Source organism: Petaurus breviceps, unplaced genomic scaffold, assembly GCF_028583685.1.
Source record: "Petaurus breviceps papuanus isolate PSGF00001 unplaced genomic scaffold, PetGlider_PUasm1.0 90847, whole genome shotgun sequence".
Taxonomy (NCBI): Eukaryota; Metazoa; Chordata; class Mammalia; order Diprotodontia; family Petauridae; genus Petaurus; species Petaurus breviceps.
Window position 1 is genome coordinate 13,655,669 of NW_027187360.1, and position 25,100 is coordinate 13,680,768.

Below are 25,100 nucleotides of genomic sequence, written 5' to 3' on the forward strand. Positions count from 1 at the left end.
CATGCAGGAGCAGATGGTTTGCTGCAGGTGATTATTGCTGCTTTTTCTGAGCTCCGGGATGCTAAGGGTGGTGGTGATGTGTTACTCTTCTGCTCCTTCTGAACCAGACAGCCTTCAGTCCCAAGAATGGTGGAATGAGGAGTTAGTTAAACTCTTATTGTGAGAGTTAGACTACCTTTAGAGGCTAGAAAAATCATATAGTCCCAGAGGCACATGAGGAAGTAATCACAGACTCACAGACCATTAAAGTTAGAAGAGACCCACCCTTCACATCATCAGTGTGCCAGAGAGGAATGAGTGCTGGACATGAAATCAGAAGATCATGGCTTTCCTGCTGAGTCACCTAGGGGAATGTATTTCACCTTTCTGGGTAAGTCTCCCCACCCCCAACACTTACCAGTTTCTTTACCTCTACAATGGATGGGTGGGGTTTAGATTTAAGAATCATATTACTGAGATCATTTCCAGTTTTAAATCTATGATCCTAATCCACTTTCCCAGTTCATTCTGAAATCTGTTCTGCTTGAAAACTTCCAGTGTCAAGAAACTGAATGAAACAGTGTTGGACCTAGAGTCAGGAAACATGGATTTAAACCCTGGTTCTCCCATTTGTAACTTGTATGATCAGGGTTGATATATTGACTGTTCTGGGTCTCAGTACCCTGGTCTATAGAGTGAAAGTGTTAGACTAGATGGCCTCTGGGTTTCCTTCTAGCTCTATATCTATGACCCAATAATTGTTTCAGATGTAAATCCATGACCTAAGACCTCAAATTATTTTATTTTTTATTTATTGAATAAAACAATCATTTCACAACATAGTGTAATAAAAAAGGTGATTGAAAATCTATTATGTACAACTTGCTATGCCTTTTAAATGTATAACCTTCTTTCTTCTAGAGCTCCATAGAGCAAATCTATTTCCCCTTCTATAACAACCATTATGTCTTTTTAAAGAGTTCCTTTTTCCAGGCTATTTACTGTTCCATCAATAATTTCCTATGTGACAAGACTTTCCAGATTTCCCACCATTTTGATAGCCCCCTCTGAATGTGTTTCAGTTTATCAATAAACCTCTTAAAATGTGGCATCCAGAGCAGTGCACCACATAGTAAGTCTAATACAATGGTAGGACTATGATTCCCTTTGATCTTGATGCTTCATTTGTAATAATTCAGCCTAAGTTTGTTCTGTTGAGATCATTGTGGTATCAAGAGAAATCAAGGAAGTCCCCAGTATGTTGGATGAACCCTCTGGGTTACCTCTGTGGGAAGACAGGGACAGGAGTCCTACAGAATAACCAAATGAGAATGGATGACAATCAGTGGCACTGGAGGGTGCCTGAGTATTATGACCATAGTATTTGCTTTTAGTTATTCTGACACATGAGTACATCACATGATCTTGTAATCAGTTAGAGATGGTTGGAGCAAGGCCTTGACTCAAGAATTTATCACTATCACATGTCAAATATTTCAACCATACCAGTTTGTTTGGGATTTTATGTCCTATCATGGGGTTGAAAATGAGACCCATATATACAAAAGGGTAGGAGGGATCGATCCATGACTTAACATCATGAGACAGTCAAACATATTTGTTTCAACGAAAGCCCTTAAAAAACAAAACAAAACAGATGAAAGGCAAAATTTTCAATACAAGCAGTCACTAGTGAAGATCCCTCTTCAAAAAATTTTGCTGAAGGGGCAGCTAGGTGGCACAGTGAATAAAGCACCAGCCCTGGAGTCAGGAGGACCAGAGTTCAAATCCAGCCTCAGACACTTAACACAAAAACTAGCCAGGTGACCTTGGGCAAGTCACTTAACCCCAATTGCCCTCCAAAAAGCAAAAAAAAAAATGGGAAACACCACCCTACATTTGGGGCAGCTAGGTGGTGCAGTGAATAGAGCATCAACCCTGGAGTCAAGAGGACCTGAGTTCAAATCCGGCCTCAGACACAACACAAAAACTAGCAGTGTGACCTTGGGCAAGTCGCTTAACCCCAATTGCCCTCTAAAAAAGGTAAAAAAAATATTTTGCTGAGATCAGGCTATATAGATAATACCACCATGTGCCTTCAATCTCAACATGGTACAAATGGAATATTTTGAGGGGGGAAAGAAAGGGATTATTTGAATTACTTTGTAAATTACACCTCCATTTCTTCAACAGACATTTATTAAGTGCCTAACATATGGAAGGCACTAAACTTGACCATGGGCATACATAGATACATACAGGTCCTGCCCTCAAGAGTCTTTCCCCCCAGGCTATGCTCCTGACTATGTATACCATAGCCTAGTTCTTCATCCTGAAACTTACTCTAGACCTGAACACATTGGAAGTACTTTTTTACATCGGAGGGGCCAATGGGAATACTCCTCACACACATTAGACTCACTAATCATCATCAGTTGATATAAATCAGGAAAAAGCACTTTTTCTTGGAAGGTGGAGTGGAGTAGAGGTGGGAGGAAGGTCAGGGAGGGCTTTAATGGAGGAGGTGGCACCTGAGGTAGTCCTAGAAGAAAGGGAGAGTTTTCATCAGACATAGATTGGGAGCATATGACATGGAAGGCACTCAAGGCACGGAGGACAACAAAAGCAAATAATCTCCACATGAATACATAGTCCCTACTCATATACTTAACTCACCAAAGAGCAAATATTCTCTATCTCCACCAAACCACTGTGGGACTTTCTCTGTGTGAAAGTCTAGTACACAGCCTTGTTAGAGATATGGGACTTTCCTATAGGCATTTTATTAAGGTATTTATGTACCATCTTTCTATAACTATCCCATTGCATCTCCACTATAATACAGACATATGTCTATGGATGCCACATAAAACGCTTTCTACTAAAGAGATACTTTAACCAGCTCTGACGGTACAGTTTGAAGATTATGCATGCATAGAGAGTAGTGTTGGTGTTGGGGAAAGGAGATAGCAACAACTGATTGTTCAGTTGGCTTTTCTGCCAGAGCTTGTCAAATACATTATTAAAAAATCTATTCCGTTGAGGTTGTGGAAGCAAACATAGTCTGTTGTGTAGCTTAGCAGGAAAATCTGGAATTTCCAAGGGTTTGAGGCAAAATTCATAAAATTATTCAAAAAAGGGCTGCCTAGAGTGATGATTAAAATATTTCCTTCTATGCTTGTTTGAAAGATCCAGTTTCTACATTATTAATAGCAATCATTCATATTTTCCGAGCTCTTTAAGATTTATGACAGACTTTCCTCACAACTCTTGTGAGGAAAATGGGAATAGTTTTACAATGAGGAAACTGAGATTCAGAGAGGTAGTGACTTTCAAACTTGGTAGAGTTCATGCTAAAAATGGAATTATATTGAATTTTTTTAACTTCTTGGCTTCCTTTTTCCACTGTCCCCTAGGGTCCTTATGTGACCTCTCATGGGTGTTTCCTTTTCCATCATTATAGATCTAAGAATTGGAAGTGACTTTAAGAGATCAGCTTCTTTCCTGGACTTCATGATCTCCAAAAACTCATCATTCTACAAGATTAAATTGACTCTGAATCTGACACTTCCTCAACACCCCTCCCCTCCCCCCCTTCCCCCCCCCCCCCCCCCCCCCCCCCCCCCCCCCCCCCCCCCCCCCCCCCCCCCCCCCCCCCCCCCCCCCCCCCCCCCCCCCGCGGCCCTTCCCTCTTTCTTGCTGGAGAGATTTGGAGGTAGACATCTGGGAGGACAATAAAGAAAAGAATAATGCAGGGCTTCACAGGCCAGTCTGACGAAGTAACTGGGTCCTTTTTGTTTCAATTCTCAGACTTCCTTATAGGTGAAGTCCAAACAGGAACTTCAGCTCTGCCAAGACTGTGCCAAGACTGCCGTCTGACAGTCAATGACTCCAGAATACTAGGGCTTACACAGTTTTATACTTTAAACAAAGGAACCTAGTGAAATGAAATGAATGAATGAATAAAAAGTGTTTAGTAAGTATTTGCTATATGAAAATCACCATCCTAACCCCTGAAGAAACAAAAACAAAATCAAGTACAAGTCTTGACTTCAAGGAAATTTAATAATAGGAAACAACACATATCATATGGGAATGGTATCCAGGATGGAGTATTTTGAATTGGAAAGGTATAAGGATGGTAAATGGAGTCATAGAATGACATGCTTCCCAGTAGCAGTGGCAGTACTAATTCAATTGTTGTGAGAACTGGAAAGGGGGTAGGGACAGGGATCAAGGAGAGCATGGAGAATACAAGTCATGGAGGCAGAGGGACAGGAGGAAAACAAAGAATGGTTGGAGTGGTATGCCTGATAAAGTGGGTCACTATAGCTCTGGAGTATAGTGCCTTATAGGAAAATGGTCCCTACAGTGCCCTTCCCAAATTTACCGATCTAGGGCCAGCAAATCCAAGGCTCCTTTGGATATGACAATCAGATATAAGTTGGAGAGGAATGCACACTCACATACAATTTCTTTTGTATGTCTAGGCTTATTTCAATCTGTAGTCCCTCCTTCTTCCTCTGACTAAACTATTTCAACAAATATTTCCTAAAAGAGAAGGGAATCTGGAACTCAAACTGGGCCTGCCATGCTCTTCAATGCTATGTATTCTCTAAAAGACAAAGGAGCTTATTAAGTCCATGAGGTCCATTCTCTTAGCCATGAGGCTGATGAAGCATCAAAAGTCCAGATGACATAGAAAACAGTCACCACTCGTCTAGAATGAATAAATAACTTATTTAATTAGATGCCCATGGCCCTGATAGGTTCCTTGGAAATCACCATAATGAAAACATGATGTGGGACTTGGGTTCGATAGTGACTTTATGATCACATTAGACAGTTTTTTTAAAGTATGGAGAATCATAGAACTAATTATCTGCTCTTTGATAGACAAGCTGATGAAAACACTGTATAATTTATTGAATTTGATGCTAATGGAACTGCAAATGCAATGTTTCCATCCCAGAGTAAGTGCTTTGAAAGGAAAGTGGACAACCCATGCTAAGAATCTGGTCCTTGAGCAGGTTGCTAGGAGTTGGTCTAGGCGTGGAAATTTCATGTCTTGATCTGGTCCACCTAGAGCAACTATATGGGGTCTTTCTTTGGCTATGTTCTTCTCCTTTTATTTGAAGGGGAAAGAGCATTGCCCTCTACAGAAGATTTGAATTAAAGGCTTCGCTCTGTCACTTACACACTTTGGGTAAATCCCTTCTCCTCCCTGGGCCTCAGTTTCCTTCTTTGTAAAATCAGGGGATGAATGGTTTCTAAGATCCTTTTTAGCTATGATTAGCTATAATCCTATGGCCTCAAAGATCTTATACAAACCTATTTGTTTGGCATTTAAAGCCCTTTTTACAGTTTGACTCCAGCCTACCTTTCCAGCCTCCCCTTCATGCACTCCATAGTCCAGCCAAATTGGCCTTCTGGATATAATCTCACATCTTTGTGTTTTTCATGGGCTCTTCTTACTCATGCCTGGAAACCTTACTTCTATTCCTTAGAATCTTTAGTTTCTTTCAAAATTCAATTCAATTAACATCTTCTTCTAAAGATTTTCCCAATTTCTCAACTTGCTAGTGTTTCCAGCCCTCCCAATTACCTTGTACATATATTTGCATATGTATAGGTTGTCTTCTCTGATCCATTGTAAGCTTCTTGTTTCTTTTTTTCATCTTTAAATCCCTAGTGCCCTATCACATTTCCTGCCACATAATAGTCACTTAAGTTCTTTTGTGGGACCACTTTATTGGTGGCATTTGGTTTTATTTATTTTATAGGTTTTTTTCCTTTTTTTTTTCTATACTCTTAAAGAGAGATGCCCCACACCCCTTAAACCCAATTAATGTAACTTACAAGACATTCTAAGACCTAATACTTTTATCAGATGAGAACACTTCTATGAATTACAGAATCCATCAATCAATTAATCAAGCAAAGATGGGAACTAGGCGCAAATGGAATGAAATCAGATGATGCTACACAGGAAATGTCCTTAGTTGGTTAAAAAGCTTCGGTTGAATCTTTTGGGGTTTGAATAGAAAAGTGTGTCAATTCAGAATCTGGCATACCAGTAACAGCTCAGCTTAGTTGTGGAACAGCTCCAGGCAAGCCCCAGAGAAGAAATCTCTTGGGAGAAATCATTCGTGGGGAAAAGAGTCTCTTTCTCCCCCCCCCCCCCCACCCCTCCACCTTAACTAGAGAATGACACCATCGGCATCAGTAACAGTGTCCCTGAACTACGATGAGTGACAGCAGCATCTGCATCAGGAGATGAGGAGAGACTAGACACAAAGATGAAAGGCTGCTGCACAACCTGACCCCTTCCTCTAAAACCTGGGAGCCGCCTTGATTCTGATGTTCTCCAAAGCACAGAGTGAAAATGTCCCCATGAGTTCCATTGAAAGCACCAAATCCTGAGATCAGCCTCTTCTAAGACCTTGGTGGACTCTCACCTCCTGCTATGACCCAAACCCATTGGTGCTTCAGATTCTGACTCTTAAGTGTAACCAAAGGCTTATCTTTAAAGAGCAGATGGCCTGAGCTATCATTTTTTATTAAAGTCAGCCTGTGTGAATATAAAAGCAAGGAATCTCTTCATTGCATCCAGAATCCACTATTTTAAATACATTTCTGTAGTTCCTTCGCTGTCTAAAGGCAAAGGTTTAGATATTTTTCTAGCTTCGACAACTAAGAATTAAAGAGACACAGAATGTTGGAACTGGACAAGAATTAGAGGACTGCCCTTTGAGTCTATTTGTTGTCACCAAATCACTTTGGACAAATGAGTTCACTTCTCTGTGACTCAGCTTTTTCATCAATTAGGCAATCAAGAAACACACTAAGCGTCTATTATAACACACAAGCAACACTAGGTTCCAGGGATTTAAAGACAAAAGTAAACAGTCCCTACCCTTAACAAGCTTCTAGTTATCTATAAGCAGTCCTCCTTTTTCACTTAGACATGCCAGAAGGACAAATGAGACACAAAAGGTAAATGTGTACTGAGCCAGAAAGAAGGCCAATGCTACATATATAAAAGGCAGGTTTATGAGAGTCTAAGTAGGGCTGCAAGGAAATACAGAGGAGGAGAAAAAAATTGCATCAGGTCTGAGGCTGAAATAGCCAGTTCACTTTCTGAAAATAGTCTGCTCTTAAAAACCCAGCCAGGAGACTAGGGCTGCACCCACTCTTGGGTTTCAAGGTCAGATTGATCTGAACACTGATCCGTCTTTTCTTCAAAGCCTTGGCACTCTGTTGGATGGGAACTCAATGCCTTTTCATCAGGCAGAGATAATAACAAGGGGAAGATTCAGTGGTTACCTGGACAGGTAAACCTTCCTGGAAGAGAATTCATTTTAAACTCACAATGAGATCTAAAAAGGACCCTGTCAGGCTACTCTGGCTAATTTATTCTACAATCTTCCTTTCACTTGCTGGGTTGCTCTTTGAAAGACTTTCTTGAAAGCCTAAGATGACATTGTATCTCCCTGTCAGACCTCACATTTTGCTAACCCATCACCTTAGTACTGTAAGCTTCCCCTGAGGTGGGTTTCCTATTTGGGGAACTCAGAGAAAATCTGAAACTGTGATGCATTCTGTAAGAAAAGGAGCTCAAAGAATTTGCACTTATTTCATTCGGAGGGGTCCGATTTGGGGTTATAGAAGGAGGGAAAAATAATCTTAAATGATCATGTTCTGTTTACCTTCTATTTCCAAGTCAAATGGTTTGTATGTTTAACTTTGGTCTTTTACCTTGATTGGGATTATTATCACAGATAAGTGTTAATGTTGACTCCATCTCTCTCATATGGAACACAAACATTCTTTTCTAGGTGTATTTCTCCTTATGATGCTTAATGGAAGGAACACATTGAATGCAGCAAGCACTTTGTAAATGTTCATTAAACTTGAAACAATCCATGAATTTCCTAATTGTTCTCTCACAGATACTCATGGGACCATAGGATTATAGAATTTAAAGCTGAATGAGATCTTAGGACTCATCATATCCAACTCCCTTATTTAATAAACTAGGAAACTGCATGAGGTAGTTGGCTACTTGTGACTTCCCAGTCCGGGTCTCAGTTTCCTCCTCTGCAAAAGGAGGGAGTTGGATAAGATGTCCTACCTACTCTGTTGTGTGTGTGTGTGTGTGTGTGTGTGTGCGTGTGTGCGTGTGTGTGTGTGTGTGTGTGTGTGTGTGTGTGTGTGTTTGCTTTTTGGAGGGCAATTGGGGTTAAGTGACTTGCTCCAAAGTCACGCGGCTAGTTTTTGTGTTGTGTCTGAGGTCGGATTTGAACTCAATTCCTCCTGACTCCAGGGCTGCTCTATTCACTGTGCCACCTAGTTGCCCCCGGGGTCCTACCTACTCTAAAAATCAGTCATCCTAAATCCCAGAAAGAACATGCCAGCTTTTTCCTGCTCAGGTCTAAGAGCATGATGCTTCTTTCCCTTTCCCTCACTTAACCCCAGTTCTGATGGTTGTCAAAAGATGGCCTCATTTCAAGGAGCTGGAATCAGAACAGGTGTTTTCTAGGCAATCTAGAGGCTGTGCCCCTTAGATGATTCTTCTACACATTGATGGTATGATGGAGAAAGGCAAAATTAACCTGCTATCCTTCCTGAGAATCAATGGCACTTAGGGTTCACTGATGATACCTGGATAAGGTTATCACTGAAGTGTGGTAGAACCTCATAATGGCACTGGTACCAGAAAATAAAATAAAAGACTTGCTTATTCTAATATTACTATACTTATTATCATTATGAGCTCATACCTGTAGCATTTTAATAATCAAGTATTTCCTTCACATTATCCTTGTAAGATAGCTAGTACAAGTGTAATTGTTACCATTTTACAGATAAGGAAACTGATTCTTAGAGGTCATCTTGGTTTAACAAATCATGAATACTGTCCACAATATTCCCAATCATCATCTAGCCTCCACTTAAATGCTTCCAGTGTAAGGAAATTTATCATACCCCCTTCATTTGAGCATTTTCAGATTTTTTTTTGGCAAAGATCCTAGAATACTTTGCCATTTCTTTCTCCAGCTCATTTTACAAGTGAGGAAACTGAGGCAAATAGGTTTAAGTGATTTGCCCAGGGTCACCTACACATCTAGTAAGTGTCTAAAGCCAGATTTGAACTCAGGAAAGTGAATCTTCCCAACTCCAGGCCCAACACTCTACCTACTATGGAGCCACCTAGCTGCCCCCATCAACCCTCTAGAGTAGCCCATGCTAGTTTTGGATGGTTCTTGTTTGTCTTTCATTCTTGAAGAGGACCCATGACATAAGAAGGTGATGTTATTTTAGCTGGCTACCTGGTTTTCCCATCCCCCAACCTCAGCCCTCCCTCAGGGAAGTGAGCAGACTACCAGGTCAGTTCCACCCTCCTCCCACTGATCTCTGCCTTTACCCAGTCAGCCTACCCCCACAGAGGTAGGCGGGCTTCCAGGTCAGGGAGACTTGGCCACAGGGGTGGGGGGAGTGGGAGGGGTATTGAGGTGTGTACTGACCAATCACTGTTCTTGGCCTCTGCAATTTTCTGCTTGCAGAATACCTAACCATTGGTCACATGGTATCCCTTTAAAAGCCAACACATTGTCTAGGCAGACTCACTGTTCTATTTGGGCCTGACCCCGAATAGTCCCATGGAAAATAAAATCCACTTCCAAATTTTACTCTCGGGGGTCTCTTGTCTCACTCCTTTCGGCACAACATCATGACTGCAAGTGAATTGGATTTAAGTGAAGCAGGACTGTGCAAAATCACCAGCCTTACTTTCTCCTCCAGAGCCATTTGAATCCATTGGCAAGGTCAGGACAAGTGGAGATGGCCCTAGATACAGTGGGAAACCTTGGCCTTTTAAAGCTAACATCTCAGTTTTTCTAAGGCAGGGGTGGGAAACCTGTAGCCTCAAGGCTGTATGTGGTCCTCTAGATCCTTAAATGTGGCCTTTTGACTGAATCCAAACTTCACACAACAAATTCCCTTAATAAAAGAATTTGTTCTGTAAAACTTGGACTCAGTCACAAGGCCACACCCAAGGATCTGGAAGGCCACATGTGGCCTTGAGCCTGCAGGGGCTCCACCCCTGGTCTAAGGCAACACCTATTCAGTGATTAAGGCTAGGTAAGAAATGATGCAAAGAATGGCCTCTTTTACTTAGTGGGGAAAAAATCAGTCTGGGAGGGGAGGATCCTCAGGGTTTCTAACCAAAAATAGAAATAATTGCTATTTACATTCACTCTGACCCATCAGAACCTAAACAATGACCAAGTGAGTCTTGGGCTGATACCTATTGTTGGCCAATCACTGAGAGCCAGAGCTGAAGATTTTCTTTGTTTTTGATATAGATAGAGAGAATTGAGGGGAAGCCACTTGCTCATAGTCACAGGCTAACAGGTGTCAAAATTAGGACCTGACCTCAAGTTTTCTGGTACCAAACCTTCCATATGGAGTCTTCCCCATTAGAATTGAGCTCTTTGAGATCAGGGGCCATCTTGCTTTTGTATTTGTATCCCCAGTGCTCAGTATAACGTTTTGCACATAGTAACTGCTTTTTTCTTTCTTTCATTCATTCATTTGTTCATTCATTCCTTCTTTCATTCCTTGCTTCCTTCCTTCTTTCCTTCCTGCCTTCATTTTTTATACATTCATTCATATTTACTGAATATTACTATATATCTTGGGAAGTATAATTTGACTCTCCTTGGTTGCAGACTCCAGTGAGAGGATTAGACTGCAGCAAAATGTTGGACCTTTAAAAATACCTTTCTCCTGACTCTTTCATAGTATTTTGAGCTGGAAGGGACCTTGAGTATCATGTGGTCTAATTTTGTAGATGAGGAAACTGAGTCTTAGAGTGGTGAAGTGACTTACCTGTTACATCTTACTATTAAGTAATAGTCTCCTGACCCCAAAGCCAATGCTCCTTTTTCACTATATCTTACTGACTTCTGTTCTCATTTTACCATAATGCTACACCAATTGTACTTTCAAACTTCTCTCAAGTCCCAAACACTTCACTCAGAAGACTTATCTGACATGAATTCTCTTAATTTTCGTCCTATATTCCTCCAAACCTCCCTGTGCCCATGCCCATTCTCTTACCCCTCAGGTCATAGAAGAAAAAGCGATACTCCACTTCATCAAAGTTAATCCCTTTCCCTGCATCCTTATCTATATCCCCTCTAGTCTTTTACCGTCATATGGCTTCATTGGTTAAGCCTTTTCTTTATCATGTATCTTCAATCTCTCCCTCTCTACTGGCTCTTACTTGTTTTCATCCTAAAAACTCGCTTTTGTCTCCCCTATCAAGAAGTAACTACTATTGGGGGCGGCTAGGTGGCACAGTTAATAGAGTACCGGCCCTGGAGTCAGGAGGACCTGAGTTCAAATCTGGCCTCAGATACTTGACACGCTTACTAGCCATGTGACTTTGGGCAAGTCAATTGCCCTTCTAAAAGCGAAATAATAATAATAATAATAATAATAAATAACTACCTTGCATCCCACTTCCTTCTCTAGAGATCTTCAGAGAGTCACAGTTGTCAGAGCTCTCTAAGACTCTCCTAGAAACCAAGACAGGAGGAGTGTCATGAAGAAAGGGTATGGTGAGATTAATAATAATGATGATAATGAAAATAACTAGCATTTACCGAGTGTTTTAAGGTTTACAAAGCACTTGACAAATATCTCATTTTGCCCTCACAACAATCCTGGAATGTAGGTACTATTATTATCCCCATTTTTACAGATGAGGAAACTGATATGTACAGAGATTAAATGGTTTACCCAACCAGGTTGTCAAATAGCTAGAAAATGTATGAAACCATATTTGAATTCAGATCTTCCTGACCCCAACGGCAGTTTTATCTGTTTTGACACCTAGCTGATCCTAGATTGTCTATTAGAAAGAGAAGTCCCCCTCACCTGAAATTCGCAGTTCCTTCCCCCAAAATATGCACTGACCAAATTCAGTCTTGCAACCACTTAATGCCTTGTTGGTTGGGCACATCTCCAGGGACTGGACCAAAAACTTAAGACCTAGTAAGGGTCTGCTCAACTCTGCATCCCTTGGAACTTAGTGACAGCATATTCATATTCCTCCTTCTGCTGCCAATCAAGTCATCAGAGAGTCGTCAAATATTTCATTTAGATAAATTATAGATCTGATTGAGCAATTAAAGCTAGAGGCCTAGAATCCTTAATGGAAGAGAGACTTGAGTTGGAACAAAAGTCGGAACCGTTCTTCATGTTGGGTACTGGGACAGTGTAGACATGGTTAGAAAAAGGCTTTTAGGGTTCTGGATCAGGGAAGGACAGAAAGGCTATATGTGGGCACAGGAGACAAAGACTAAGGATAAACCTTATCTCTAGTCAGTCAAAGAGAATTCCTTTGTGCTCAACTTAAATTAAAGCACAGTGATGGGGTAGGAGTAGAAGATGAGGGAAAACACAGACGCAGTAGAAAGAGTCCCAGATTTGGAGTCAGAAGAATTGGGTTTGAGTACCAGCTTTGGTACTTACTAACTAGCTACATGATACCATTCAAGTCATCTAACCTGTCTGAGCCTCTTCTACACAATAGGGATAATACTTTTCTACCTCACAGGGTCATAATGAGGAAAATATTTTTTAATGGCAGAATAGGCATAGGTACGGGGTCTATGTGTTCATTGGCTTAGGGAACTCCCATTGGGAAACCTCCTTCTACCAATGCTGATTGACACCAATAGAATATTGGCATTGGGGAAAAGCAAACCAAAAAGAAATGGGAAGGTAGGACCCCCCCACCCCGCCCCGGTCTTGGCCTTGGTACCTAGTTTTTTGTTGTTGTTTTTAATGGTAGCCTGAATTATTCCAAAGGAGTGTCCTCAGTCAAACTATCAAGCTGATTCATTTACCCCATAGGTACCCTCTTGCCATTTCCCTAACAGCAATACTTCTTTTCTCTCGTGGAGTCTTCATCCCTTGAATTCCAGGCAACTCTTCTTAGCCACAGCTTGTTTTCAGCTACCAGTCTACTAATCCTCCCTTAAGGCCGACTGTGATTTAGAAGCTATGTAACTATGATGGCTTAAAATGTGATTACTGGTATGTTAATATCCTAACCCTCTCAGTCCCAACTCCATACATATTAGGCCTGTTTTTCCTTTAAAAGTATTGAAAGTGTCCTCTTAAGATTCGATTGACTTAGGCTGTTGGCATCAGTTTCTGATCTCTCAAGTACAAATGGCCATAAGAAGCTCCAGGCTGGCTCTGATGCCAGGCTGCTGGACCACCATGGGCAAATCAGAGGTAGGGAATCTTTGCTCAGCTGAATCAATTTGAGATGTCCTTTGTACCTATCCTTTCTGAATGTCCTTCCCATGTTATGTCTAAGTAAATCTCCTTTACTTAACTGTTGAATGACCTTGGAGAGTCTCATTCCATTCTAATAATCAGGACCTAAACTACAGAGGAAAGTCCTGGTTTAGGTCTAACCCATAACAACCAAGAGTGTTTGCAGTTTTCTATCAATCACTCAATCAAAAATTTTTTTCAATGAACCAAACCTGTTTTTTTTTTGTCCCTCCTATCCTCTATACTTTTAAAATAAAACTAAAAACAAAATCATTATAATACATATAGTTAAGCCTTTTAAATCTTTCTTTATGAATCTCTCCCTCTCTGAGATCAGGGTTTGTTTTGCTTATTAATAAAGCCTCTGTAAATGTACCCTTCTTACTCCTGCCTTTCACCTCAACCGGTTTCCCTGTTGAACCAAAAATATTTCTGTCCCAAACTTTTATCTGTGTATATGTACATATGTGTGTGTGTTCTATCCTCCTGTGACCATTTCAGATGAAAGCAATATTGCAGTTCCTCATTTGCATAGACTTCAATTTGTGCCCCACAATTATGTAAGATAATATGTTTCTTCCACATTTCCTCTCCAATTTTTCTCTCCCCTTTCTTTTTTTTTGTTTGTTTTAACATAATTGAAACAAAACAAAATCACTCCCAGTCCTGTCTTATTTGACTCCATGTATGATGACTGCTGATGACATTAGGGTTTTGAGGGGATATTTATGTCATCTTCTTCCATTAGAATATAAGCAATGCATCCTTATTAAGTCCCTTTTGATTACTTATGGGTATTTACCTTCTTATGTTTGTCTTTACTCCTGCTTTTAAAATTCAGAATCTATACTCAGCTTTGATTTTTTTTTTCGTCAGGGATGCTTAGAAGTCCTCTAGTTCACTAAAAATCCATTTTCCCCCTCATAGGATTATAATCAGTTTTCCTGGGCAAATTATTCTTGATTTTAAGCCTATCTGTTTTGCCTTCTGGAATACAATATTCCATGTTCTCCACTCCTTTTTTATGTTAGCTTCTAAATCTTTTGTAATCCTATCTGTCATTCCTCAGTACTTGAATTTTCTTTCTGACAACTCAAAATATTTTTTTTTTGTTGACTAAGAAGCTCCAGATTTTGGAGATTATTCCTGGAATTTCTTTCAGGAGGTGATCACTGAATTCTTTCTATTCTGATTTTGCCATTTTTTTTCTCATGTGTTTGGACAGCGTTCTTGAAATATGATACCATGCTTTTATTTGATTATGGCTTTCAAATAATCCAATGATTCTTAAAAGGTCTCTCTTTGATGTCTTTTTTCTAGGTCAGTTGTTTTAGATATGATTGCTAATATTTTCAATCTTTTTATTTTTAAAAAATATTTCTTGTTGCCTCATGAATCATAAATTTCTATTTGTTTCTTTCTGTTTCTTAAGAAGTCTATTACTTGGGTAAAGTTTTGTACCTCTTATGTTAAGTTATTAATCCTCTTTTTAAGTCTTTCCTCTAATGTTCTCAGTTCTTTTCCAGTTCTTTCCTCTATTCTTCTCTTTTTATTTATATCATTTTAAACTCTCAAAAATCTTGTCTCATTTTTTTCAGTGAATTTCAACTGATCTTGTGCCCAAGCTGTGTTTTTCTCTGAAGTTTTCCCTGTAGTGGTTTTGTAGTTATTCTCCTCTCTGGATCTGTGTCTCGGGAATCTAGGGTACTTTAATAGGTCTTGATTTGTTTGTTTGTTATTCATTCCTCCAGCCTCATTTCCTGAATTGAGAGTTTATGTTAGAGCCAGGTTCACTGTACTTCTCATAGGATTATAGTGACTTTGTATAGTCCTGGATTGTTTTATGTGGGATCTTCACTACTACATTCTTTAGGTTTTGAATATTCTTCCAGCATGTTCTTCCAGGATCACTGACACACCTTAAGCTGGGGAGCTGTGAATCTTCAGATGGCTCTATATGGATAAATCAAGGACACAATCTGATCATTTCTCACATGATCTTTCTAGACTCTAGTCTGGAATGTATTTCCAGACATTCTAGTTTGAATCGAGGTAACACAACTTTAGACTTGCCCCTGGAGGGTGCTCCAGTAGATAATAGTTGATCTCAGTGGCCCCCTCACCCTTTAACTGATCCAGAAGGTCCAGCCAGTTCCTAGAGATTCCATTGTTAGCCTAGTCTATTTTAGTAAATATGCCTCTTTAAGAAGTTAATCAAGGGGGTGGTCCCTTTAATGAAGAAAAAAATATCAAAATTAAAGAGACCTATTCACTGAATGGGTATTACCTCTCTCAAAGTGAGAACCTGAAAAGACCTTAGCCTACAAGGGTCAGGGTCTCCCAATCCCAGGGCCATCCCCAGATGTCCTGATGAATATCTGGCCACTGGACCCAGATGACTCTGGAGGTGAAAGTGAGGCTGGTGGCCTTGCACAGCCCTCCCTCACTCAAATTCAAGTCAACTGCAAGTCATGTCATCATTTCCCTGATGTCCTGGTCTTCTTCGATAACAAAGGACACACAAAAGTCTATTTTAGGTCTAGGATTGAGTCCATTCCCGTTCTTGGTGACCCCAAACTGCTGGTCCAGTTGCAGAGACCTAGGGGCAAAGCCTGTGATCCTGGCCCACTCCTGTTCCACAATACCTAGGTCATCTGCCTGTGGGTCAAGTTAATGATCATAGGCTGAAAAGATGACCCACTGTGGTATTTCTTTTTATATCTCATCATTATTCATTCTGGCATTGTTTTTAGGTCTTTGCTGGAGTAGTTGTGAGAGGAGCTAGGGTGTAATGTTTCATCCTACTCCGATAGCTTGTTTGGTTTCTATGCATTTATAAAGGAACTCTTCAAGACAATAAAGAAGCCTTAAAACTCCAAAAGACCAAAACTATATGGTGGAATAAGGAGGTCACAGGGAGAAATAGTTTGAATTTTACCTGGAGTCCATTCAAATGACATCTACCTACTTCTTTTATTTATAAAGACACCCCAACATTTTTCTAAGCAAAAATGGAAAATGCTTTCTATTCAATCATTCTGAGCTTTGAAGTTAATTGCATAATGAAAAATATACTAGACAGATTGAGAAAACCTGGGTTCCAATCCAGTCCCTGCTATTTACATGCCTTGCAATTTGTGGCAAATTACTTAGCATTCTTAAGCATCAGTTTCATTATTTGTAAAATGGGAACAAAATATTTGTGCTATTGACCTCACAGGGCTGTTGTAACTACCCACCTCACAATGCCATATAACTGTAAAGCACTTAAGGAAATGTGAGTTGTTGATATTATTCATTTCTCTTGCAAGCAAGATAATATAAATGGCTTCTACCACTCAAAAATAGTTTGTACAGTAGAAAGGGCACTGGCTTTAGAATCAGAAAACCTGGGTTCATATATACCCCTAGGCCAGTAACAACTTCCTGAGGCCTTAATTTTTCCCATCTATAAAAATGATTGTGTTGGACTAAATGGCCTAGTCAGCCAGTATGTGCTACCGTGGAAAGCTCTTGAATAAGCCACTTTAAAATATCTGGGTCTCAGTTTTCTCATTTGGAAAATGAAATGGTTTGACTATATGAGCTCAAAAGTTGATTCCATTTCTAAATCATTGATCCATTTATTATGTCCATATCATATGCCAGGTACTATTCTAGATCCTAGGAATAGAGAATTCTTACCCTCAAGGAGTTTACCTTTTGAGGAATATAATATATATACATTTTAGTATATATAAAATAAATATAGTTCATCCTCATTATTTATGGATTCTATATTTGTGAATTTGCCTATTCACTAAAATTTATTTGTAACCTCCAAATCAATTTTCACAGAGATTTCAAGGTCATTTGTGGACATACACAGAGTAGTGAAAAATTTGAATCACCCAATACACATGTTCCTGGCTGAGGCTGAACAAGGTGATGCTACCTTCTTGTTTCTCATATTGTAAAGAAATGCCCTTTTTGCAATCTATTTAGTGCATTTTGATGCTTTTTATTGGTAATTCCACTGTTAAAAATGGCCCCCAAGCAGAGTACTAAAGGGCTATCTAGTGTTCCTAAACACAAGAAGGCTGTGAAGTGTCTTCTAGAGAAAATACATGTGTTAGATGAGCTTCGTTCAGGCATCAGTTATAGTGCTGTTGGTCCTGAGGTCAATGTTAATGAATCAACAATATAATATGTCTAGAAAAAGGAAAAATAAATTCACATAAATTCACATATAATTAGTTATTTATAAGAAATATATATATGTACATGTATGTATAATAAGGTATCTTTAAACAGAAACACACATAAAACAAGGTTGTATTGATCAGGTGATGAAAATGTTGTGACCAGAGCCTCTCAGGAACCTAACCTTATATTTCCTCTGGGAGCAATGGTTCAGTATTTGTTAACTGAGTGTTTGTGGAGACTTTATAGAACATAACTACTGTGAATGATGAAAATTGACTGTACAAGATAATTTCAGTGAAGAGGCAAAAGCAGTTGGAGAAGGGATGGAAATCAGAAAAGACCTCATGTAGGGGGCTTTAGTTGAATTTTGAAGAAAGTTCTGGAGTCAAAGGGGTAGAGAGGGAGGGAGGAGGGAGCTCATTCTAGGTATGGGGGCCATCTTGTATAAATGGACAGAGATGGAATGCTGTGTTGTAAGAAAGCCAATTTGGCTTGTCTAAAGAATATGTAAGAGGGAGTAATTTATAATATGCCCAGAAAGGTAAGCTAGTATCGGGGTGTAAAGGACCTCAAATGCCAAAGACAGGAGTTTGTCTCCTATCTACTAGCAATAATAGGGAGTCATTGGAATTTGTCAAGCAAAGGGAGCATGATCAGGTCTCTGCTTTAGGAATGTCACTTTGGCAGTTGTGTGGAGGATGGATCAGGGAAGGAAGAGACTGGAGTTAGGGAGATCAATTGAAACTTGTTACAATAGTCCAAGCAAGTAGTGAAAGAGGCCCCAGACTAGGGTAGTAGTTCTAATTGTATGCTCTGTTGCCTAAACCGCACAATGAGCTCTACCAGGTCAGGGAGTATAGAATTATGTCTAGGATCTGATTGGCTCATAGGCCGAGCAGTCTCCCATAATCTAGCCTCAACTAGAGAGTTTTCCAGGTGGTAAACAACTGAGCTAGCTTGAATCCATTTGGTTTTAGTTCAACCCTGGAAGGAGTTTATTGCTATAACTGGCAAAGTATACCACAGTACTCTTTGCCTCTCTGCTCCTTTCCCCCTCCTATCCAAAGCCCAGATGTATTTATTTCCAAGACACCTGGGATTTCCCTCCTGAAATCTCGGAATTTTTATAATCAATTCTCATCCTTGCTTTTTGGAGCAATAATAATGCAATGCTGAGCATAGTCTTCAGATAGCTGCGGGCTCTCTTTTAATGAATAGGAACTGATAAACTACCTAACTATGCCAGAAATACAGCCCCCATCAAAGGTAGCATTGAGCAATGAAACCCCCAAATCCAGCACTGCCAAAGAAGATGTCTTTATTGTACTTCCCAAATGAACTCACTAGGTACTGTGTGCCCTCGGAATTCAGCCAGATAAAGAAGCTTAACATTTTAAAAATGATTTATATTAAGGAGATATTCTTCCTCTACTATTTATCCTTGATGAACTCTTGGTTTGTTCATATGGGTGTTTTTCACTGGTCACCTTCTTTAAAACTTTGGGACTAATGTGTTCATGAAATTCCAGGCATGACTTGGAAACTTCCCTCAGTTACCAAATTCTGCTACAACAAAGTACTAGAGACTATAAAACATTCTTTTGAGCTGAAATTTTGTTGTATTGAATATTATACTATTGATTCGTTCATTCATTCAACAAGCATTTATTAAATGCCTACCATGTGTCAGGCATTGTGCTAGGTGCTTAGGATAAAGACACCAAAGTAAAACATCCCTTACCCTCAAGAAGCATACATTCTACTGGGGGGAAACAAGACCTACATACATAAGTAAATACAAAACAAATTGAAAGTACGTGCAAAGTAATTTGGGCAGGAGCTGGAGGGGACCTTACTTAAGGTATTGAATATAAAAAGTCATATTTGGAAAGAAAGAACTGGAGACCATCAAATATTAAATATGAGAGACCTTAGAATCTAGACCCTAAAATGTCAAAATTAGAAAGAAACATAGATAAAACTTAGACTGTTAGAGCTTGAAAAGACCTAGAAAAATAGAATATTTGAGCTGGAAAGGACTTTAGAACATAGAATATAGACCATTACCACTGGATGATGCATTAGAGATAGTCCATGGATCTGTATCTTATTCAAGCGCCTGTAGTGTTGAAAGGTTCTTTAAAGGTTATCTAGTCAAACCCTCTCATAGTTCAATGTCCTCATTTCTATAGTTACTGAAACTTGGGTCCAAAGAGGTTGACTTGTTGCATAGGTCACACAGTGAGTAGGTGGCAGAACCAAATACAGAGCTTTGTATTAAGGCTTTAAGCTCTGCTTTATTCATTTTAGGTCAAGTTTCAGCCAATTAAGTCACTAATTTAAGAAATGGGAAGTTGTCTCAATAGTGTTGGCTGTGAGAGGGGCTGACTTGTGCCTCTCAGAAAGCTGAGATAGAGAAACTATAGCTAAAGGTAGAAACTTCCAGGCCTTCATCCCACTATGAAATAAAGAAAGAGAGGCACAGGATGATTTGGATGACTTGATAAGGGTTTTCTTTTTCAAGGCCTCACCTTGGGACTCAGGGATTTTGAACTCTGGTTTTGGGGTTTGTTTGGGTTTGGTTTTTTTTTTTGAGACCACTGTATGCTCCCTTCTTTTCCCTTTCTTTCTCATAACAAGACCTCCTCCAAAAAAATCCCAAACTTCTTATTGTAAGATATTATAGGACAACGTGTTTTGTGAGATATTGCATTAAAATGGGAAGAACAATGAATGACTCCAGGGTCAGAGGACCTGGGACATGATTGATTTTATACAAGTCGCTCCTCTTCTTTGAACCTCAGTATCCCCATCTCTAAAGAGGGTATTGGACTAGTTCCCCTCCGGGTTCTACACCTATGATTCCATGATTCCATGATCCACATCTTCCTATTACAATCAGGGTTGCTCTGAGTTTAGAATGTGCTTAGTGAGTGACTACATAGATTTAGGGTTGGAAGACTTTTGCCCCTCTTGGTCTCAGTTTTCTTATGGGTAAAATGAGAAGGTTGGGACCACCTTTTGTGCCATAGATATCTCTTTATGTCTGAATTCCATGGACCTCTTCTTAGAATAATACTTTTAAATTCACTAAATGAAGTACATAGAGTTACAAAGGAAGCAAATTATATTGAGATATTTATCAAAATGTGTTAAAAATTCATAAACCTCAAGTTAAGACTCCCTGAACTAGATAATCTCTAAGGTTCCCTCCATCTCTAAATGCTATGACCCTATTACAATATAAATGCCTAATGTGAGGAAATGGAGACATGGAGACCATAACTATTCCTACAACATAGGCCAGCTGTGCTCTGTATTCTCTGTATGTACACCTATGATAAAAATAATGTGACGCTATCTTGTAAGGGCCCTGCTTTGGATGGAGTTCTGACCCTTGCATTTCCTAAACGTTGGCTCTAAGCATGGACCACCATGGGTAGTATTTCTTTTAGTCTAGCTTTATTTGTGTATCTTCAAAAACATGTTGTATTAGGTCTATTGAAATAATATCAGCCCTAAGAAAAATGCCACCCTCTTTCCTTCATCCTTGTTAACAGGGGGAAATTGCAACATCAGTCCCATCTTGATACAAGAGATTTGAAATGCATTCTGAATGAGCACTTCATTTCTGTCTGCTGATGAATTGTGAATTATGAATACTTAATGGTGTCTCTCAAGGCCTCTAGGATAGACTTGTTTGCCACAGTATAAGTGCAAAATTATAAATGTATGACCAAGACTTCAGGGGAGGAATTGTCTGCCCACCTCCTTGGGGACTCTAAGCTTTCCTTCAGAGGGACAAGAGACAACTCCCACTATTTACTTGAGAATGGATTTGATGGACTTGTTTAGCTGTCTTGAATCATTTGTATTCTCTCTCTCTCTCTCTCTCTCTCTCCCTTTCTCCTCCCCTCCTATTTCTTTCCTTCCTTTTTTCCCTAGAGTGCTTAAATGTGGTGGTGCTACCTAGTGATAACCTCGGTATCCAAAAAAAGAGGAGTATTCTCCAAAGGAAGAGGAGGAGCCTAGAACTTGGTAGACTAGAGCTGAAAGAGACTTTAGAATATAGAATTTTAGAACTGGAAGAAATCTTAGAAAAAAGAAGTGGAATATTAACACTAGAAGAAATCTTAGAAAATGCATCAGAGCTGGAGAGTTCTTTAGAAAGTTCTTCAGAATGACAGAGCTAGAAGGGTCTTTAGAACATAAAATGTGGAATGTTGGAGTAAGAATTGATCTTAGATTATAGAACGTTAGACTTTGAAGGGTTCTTATAGCATAGAATATAGTATGAGAAGGTTGGAAAACACCTCAAAACATAGAACATTGAATATCAGAGCTGGAAAGATCCTTAAAACATACATCATAGTCCAATAAAGCTGAAATGTACCTTGAAGCATAGCACATAGAATATTAGAAATGGAAGAAGTCTTTGTTGTTTTTCAGTCATTTCAGTTGTGTCTGATTATCCATGACTCCATTTGGTATTTCTTTGGCAAAGATACTGGAGTAGTTTGCTATTTCCTTTCCAGCTCATTTTACAGATGAGGAAACTGAGACAAACAGGGTTAAGTGACTTACCCAGGGTAAAACAGCTAAGTATATGAGGCCAGAGTTGAATTCAGGAAGATGAGTCTTCCTGACTCCAGGCCCAGCACTCTGTGTACCAAGATGCCACCTAGCTGAATGAAAGAAACGTTAAAGGTTATAAGGACCATTCACCTCCATTCATGAAAAGGAACCCCTAGGAAGTAGGAAGTAAAAGCCTGCTTGGGTCTGCAACCTGGAAGAACCAGTGCTGCAAAGCTCTAGATTGCCAGTGCCAGGGAAAACAGGCTCTAAACAACTGGTGCCAGACCAAAGAACTAAAGGAACAGAATAAATGGGACAGGTCACCAGAACTGCACAACTAGGTGTGGAAAGTGAGGTGGTACTCCATCAAGCTCCAGGGAAAGAACATAGTATCCAGCTGGGGTCAGTTCTGATCACCTAAAAGGCAGTTGGGGCAGAGACTAAGGATTATGAACCATAATTTGCCTAGTGTAGGAGGATGCTGAGACACTTTGAGATTCAATTCCTAAGAAAACCACAATTAGATGGGGAGACATCAGGAAGTGAATGATAAGGAAAATAAGGGGTGGAGATGGGGACTGAAAGTATGAAAGATTTCAGGAAAAGGAAATCTCAAAGACTTTGAACATAAACAGATAAATTAACAAGAAAACCAGTAACAGAAGGAAATATGGCCTCTAGATCTACTAAATGAGTTCAGTCATCTATGAATAAATACTTCCAAAATTAAAGAAAATGATCCAATATTCGATGAGACAGAGTACTATGTGGAATATGAGAAAAAACATGGAACATGCTATTCCTGGGTGGTTTAAAAAAGAGATGACAATTATGAGAGCAGAATGTATGGCTTAGATAGCAAAAATAATGAATGGAATACAGAACTTTGTATCCGTTTCACCAAAGAAACAAAAGGGAGAACAATAAATTGAGAATGCAAATGAACATAAGTGAAGGTTAAACCAGAAGAAAAGAAGCAAATATAAAAATATTAAAAGAAAATATGCTTACTATGTAAGCAAAACATACAGTACTCAAAGATATGATGCATAAAGACAACCCAAGGATCATAAATCTCCCAAAAGAACACAACAGGACAAAAATTTAACATCAAAATGAAAGAAATAATAGAAGAGAACTTTCCAGAACTTTTGAATAATAGAAATGGAATCCCAACTGAAAAATTCACTGATCACCCCCAGAAAAGAAAAAAAAAGCAAAGGTTACAAATTCCAAAATATATAATGGTTAAATTTTAAAATTAAATTCAGAAATGATAAGTTCTACAGATCAGCAGATACAATGGAAAAGATTTTTGAATACTCTAAGACTATTCCACACCTTCTAGAAAAAGGTGGAAGGAACAAAATAATATGTTTCAAAGAGCACTAGAGCTCAAGATGCAGCCCAGAGTGCTCTATCTTGCAAATTTGTGCCTAACCATATAGGATAAAAGATGTACAATCAGTAATAAAGAAGAGTTTGAAACATTTTTAGAAATAAAACTAGAGGTGTCTGAATAAATGTTTTACTTCTGTTTTCTAAAAGAAAAGAAATAAAACTAGAACTGAATAGATTATTTGCTTCTTGAACCCTCTAACAGGATAGGAATGAATAAAAGCAGACAGCAATAGCAATAGAGTGACAACAGAAAGATAAGTAATAGATTTCTTTATAAAGGAACACAAGGAAACAGTAGTAACAGTGGAAATCTGCTAGAGGTAAAAGCCAAGAGGTGGACAGAGGGCAACACCATGCCTACAGGTAAATGTTTCTTTTGTGGGTCTACATTACAGCATGGGAAGATATGTGAAAGGAGGGAAGGGGAGCAGAGGGATAGAAAAGGGTGTGTGATGCTTTGTGGTCTAATTAACGGTTGGCAATGAGGGAAGATGAATTCTGAGGTTTCAGAAAAAGAAGCCTACGTGGAAGTGGGTGGATGGAAGAGATTGAAAAGGGAGGAAAGAAAGGTGGCCTTATTTTGGAGGTGGGAGGGGGCAACCAATCCTATGGAAAAAGAGAGATGAGGACTTTACACTGGTTAAGGTTTGAAGGATTTATTGCCTGTAAAATCTACTTGTTCTGAGAGGGAGGAAGGTGGAATCTCTGGGAGCAATTGGCTCTTGGAGAAGTGGAAGAGCATGGACAAAGGGAAGAGATTTCCAGGTAAATGTAGAAAATAAAAGGTCAACAAGAAAGGGTACAAATCAGTGGAGGAGAAGGAAGAGGATCTACTATGGGGCAGTGTTTTCTCTGACAGCCGCAATAAATTGGCATTGTTTTGAGAGTGAGACATAATGAAAAAGGGGACTCCACTGGATAAGTAAGGCAATGGCAGAAAGAACTTAGAGGACAAAGCCTAGGATAGATACCTTGGAAACTTTGATTTTATAAAGAATACAGAGAAGAGAGAGAGACTAGGTAACAATAAGGGTCATCAATTAGAGTATGAGGATCTAGAATAAACAGAAAGAGAAGATAGGTAATGAAGAGAGTGAGAAAAATCCTTTTTGGAAAGGGGTGTTAAAAAAACAACTAATGAACAGGACCATTTAAAGGGGAGAAAAAGAAGGGGAGGCAGGGAATCAATGTGGCTAACTGAGAGGAATAAAGAATAGGAAGAAATATATAATCAGATAAAAGCAGGAGATAAGAACAAATAAAATTGTAAAGGGAAAAGAGTAACAAATGAGAAGAAGGAATCAGGGGGAGGGGAAGAAAGTCAGTGGGAAAATACTCTCCTTAAAAAAAAAAGTAAAATAAACGGAAGCAACATAACACCGTGTTTACAGTAGAAGAGAGGATAAATCATAACTTAAAGAAACTCCAACTTTAGAGACAGATGGAGGAAAATACAAATTTAGCTCTTACAATTCTAAATGTGAATAGATTAAACAATCCGATAAAATGGAAAAGAATAACAAATTAGCTAAGAAAACAAAACCCTACAATCTGTTGCTTACAAGAGATATATTTAAAAAACAAAGACATATACAAACTAA

The 25,100-nt window shown here is 39.2% G+C and overlaps 1 long non-coding RNA gene across 1 annotated transcript in view; it reads left to right on the forward strand.

The window, feature by feature from the left end:
- The first annotated feature begins 265 nt into the window (after positions 1 to 265).
- Positions 266 to 25,100, forward strand: part of LOC138149618 (uncharacterized) — a 127,053-nt gene continuing 102,218 nt past the window's right edge. The window contains exon 1 of the long non-coding RNA XR_011165368.1: positions 266 to 370. This is a non-coding gene — a long non-coding RNA (uncharacterized lncRNA). The remainder of the gene's footprint in view (positions 371 to 25,100) is intronic.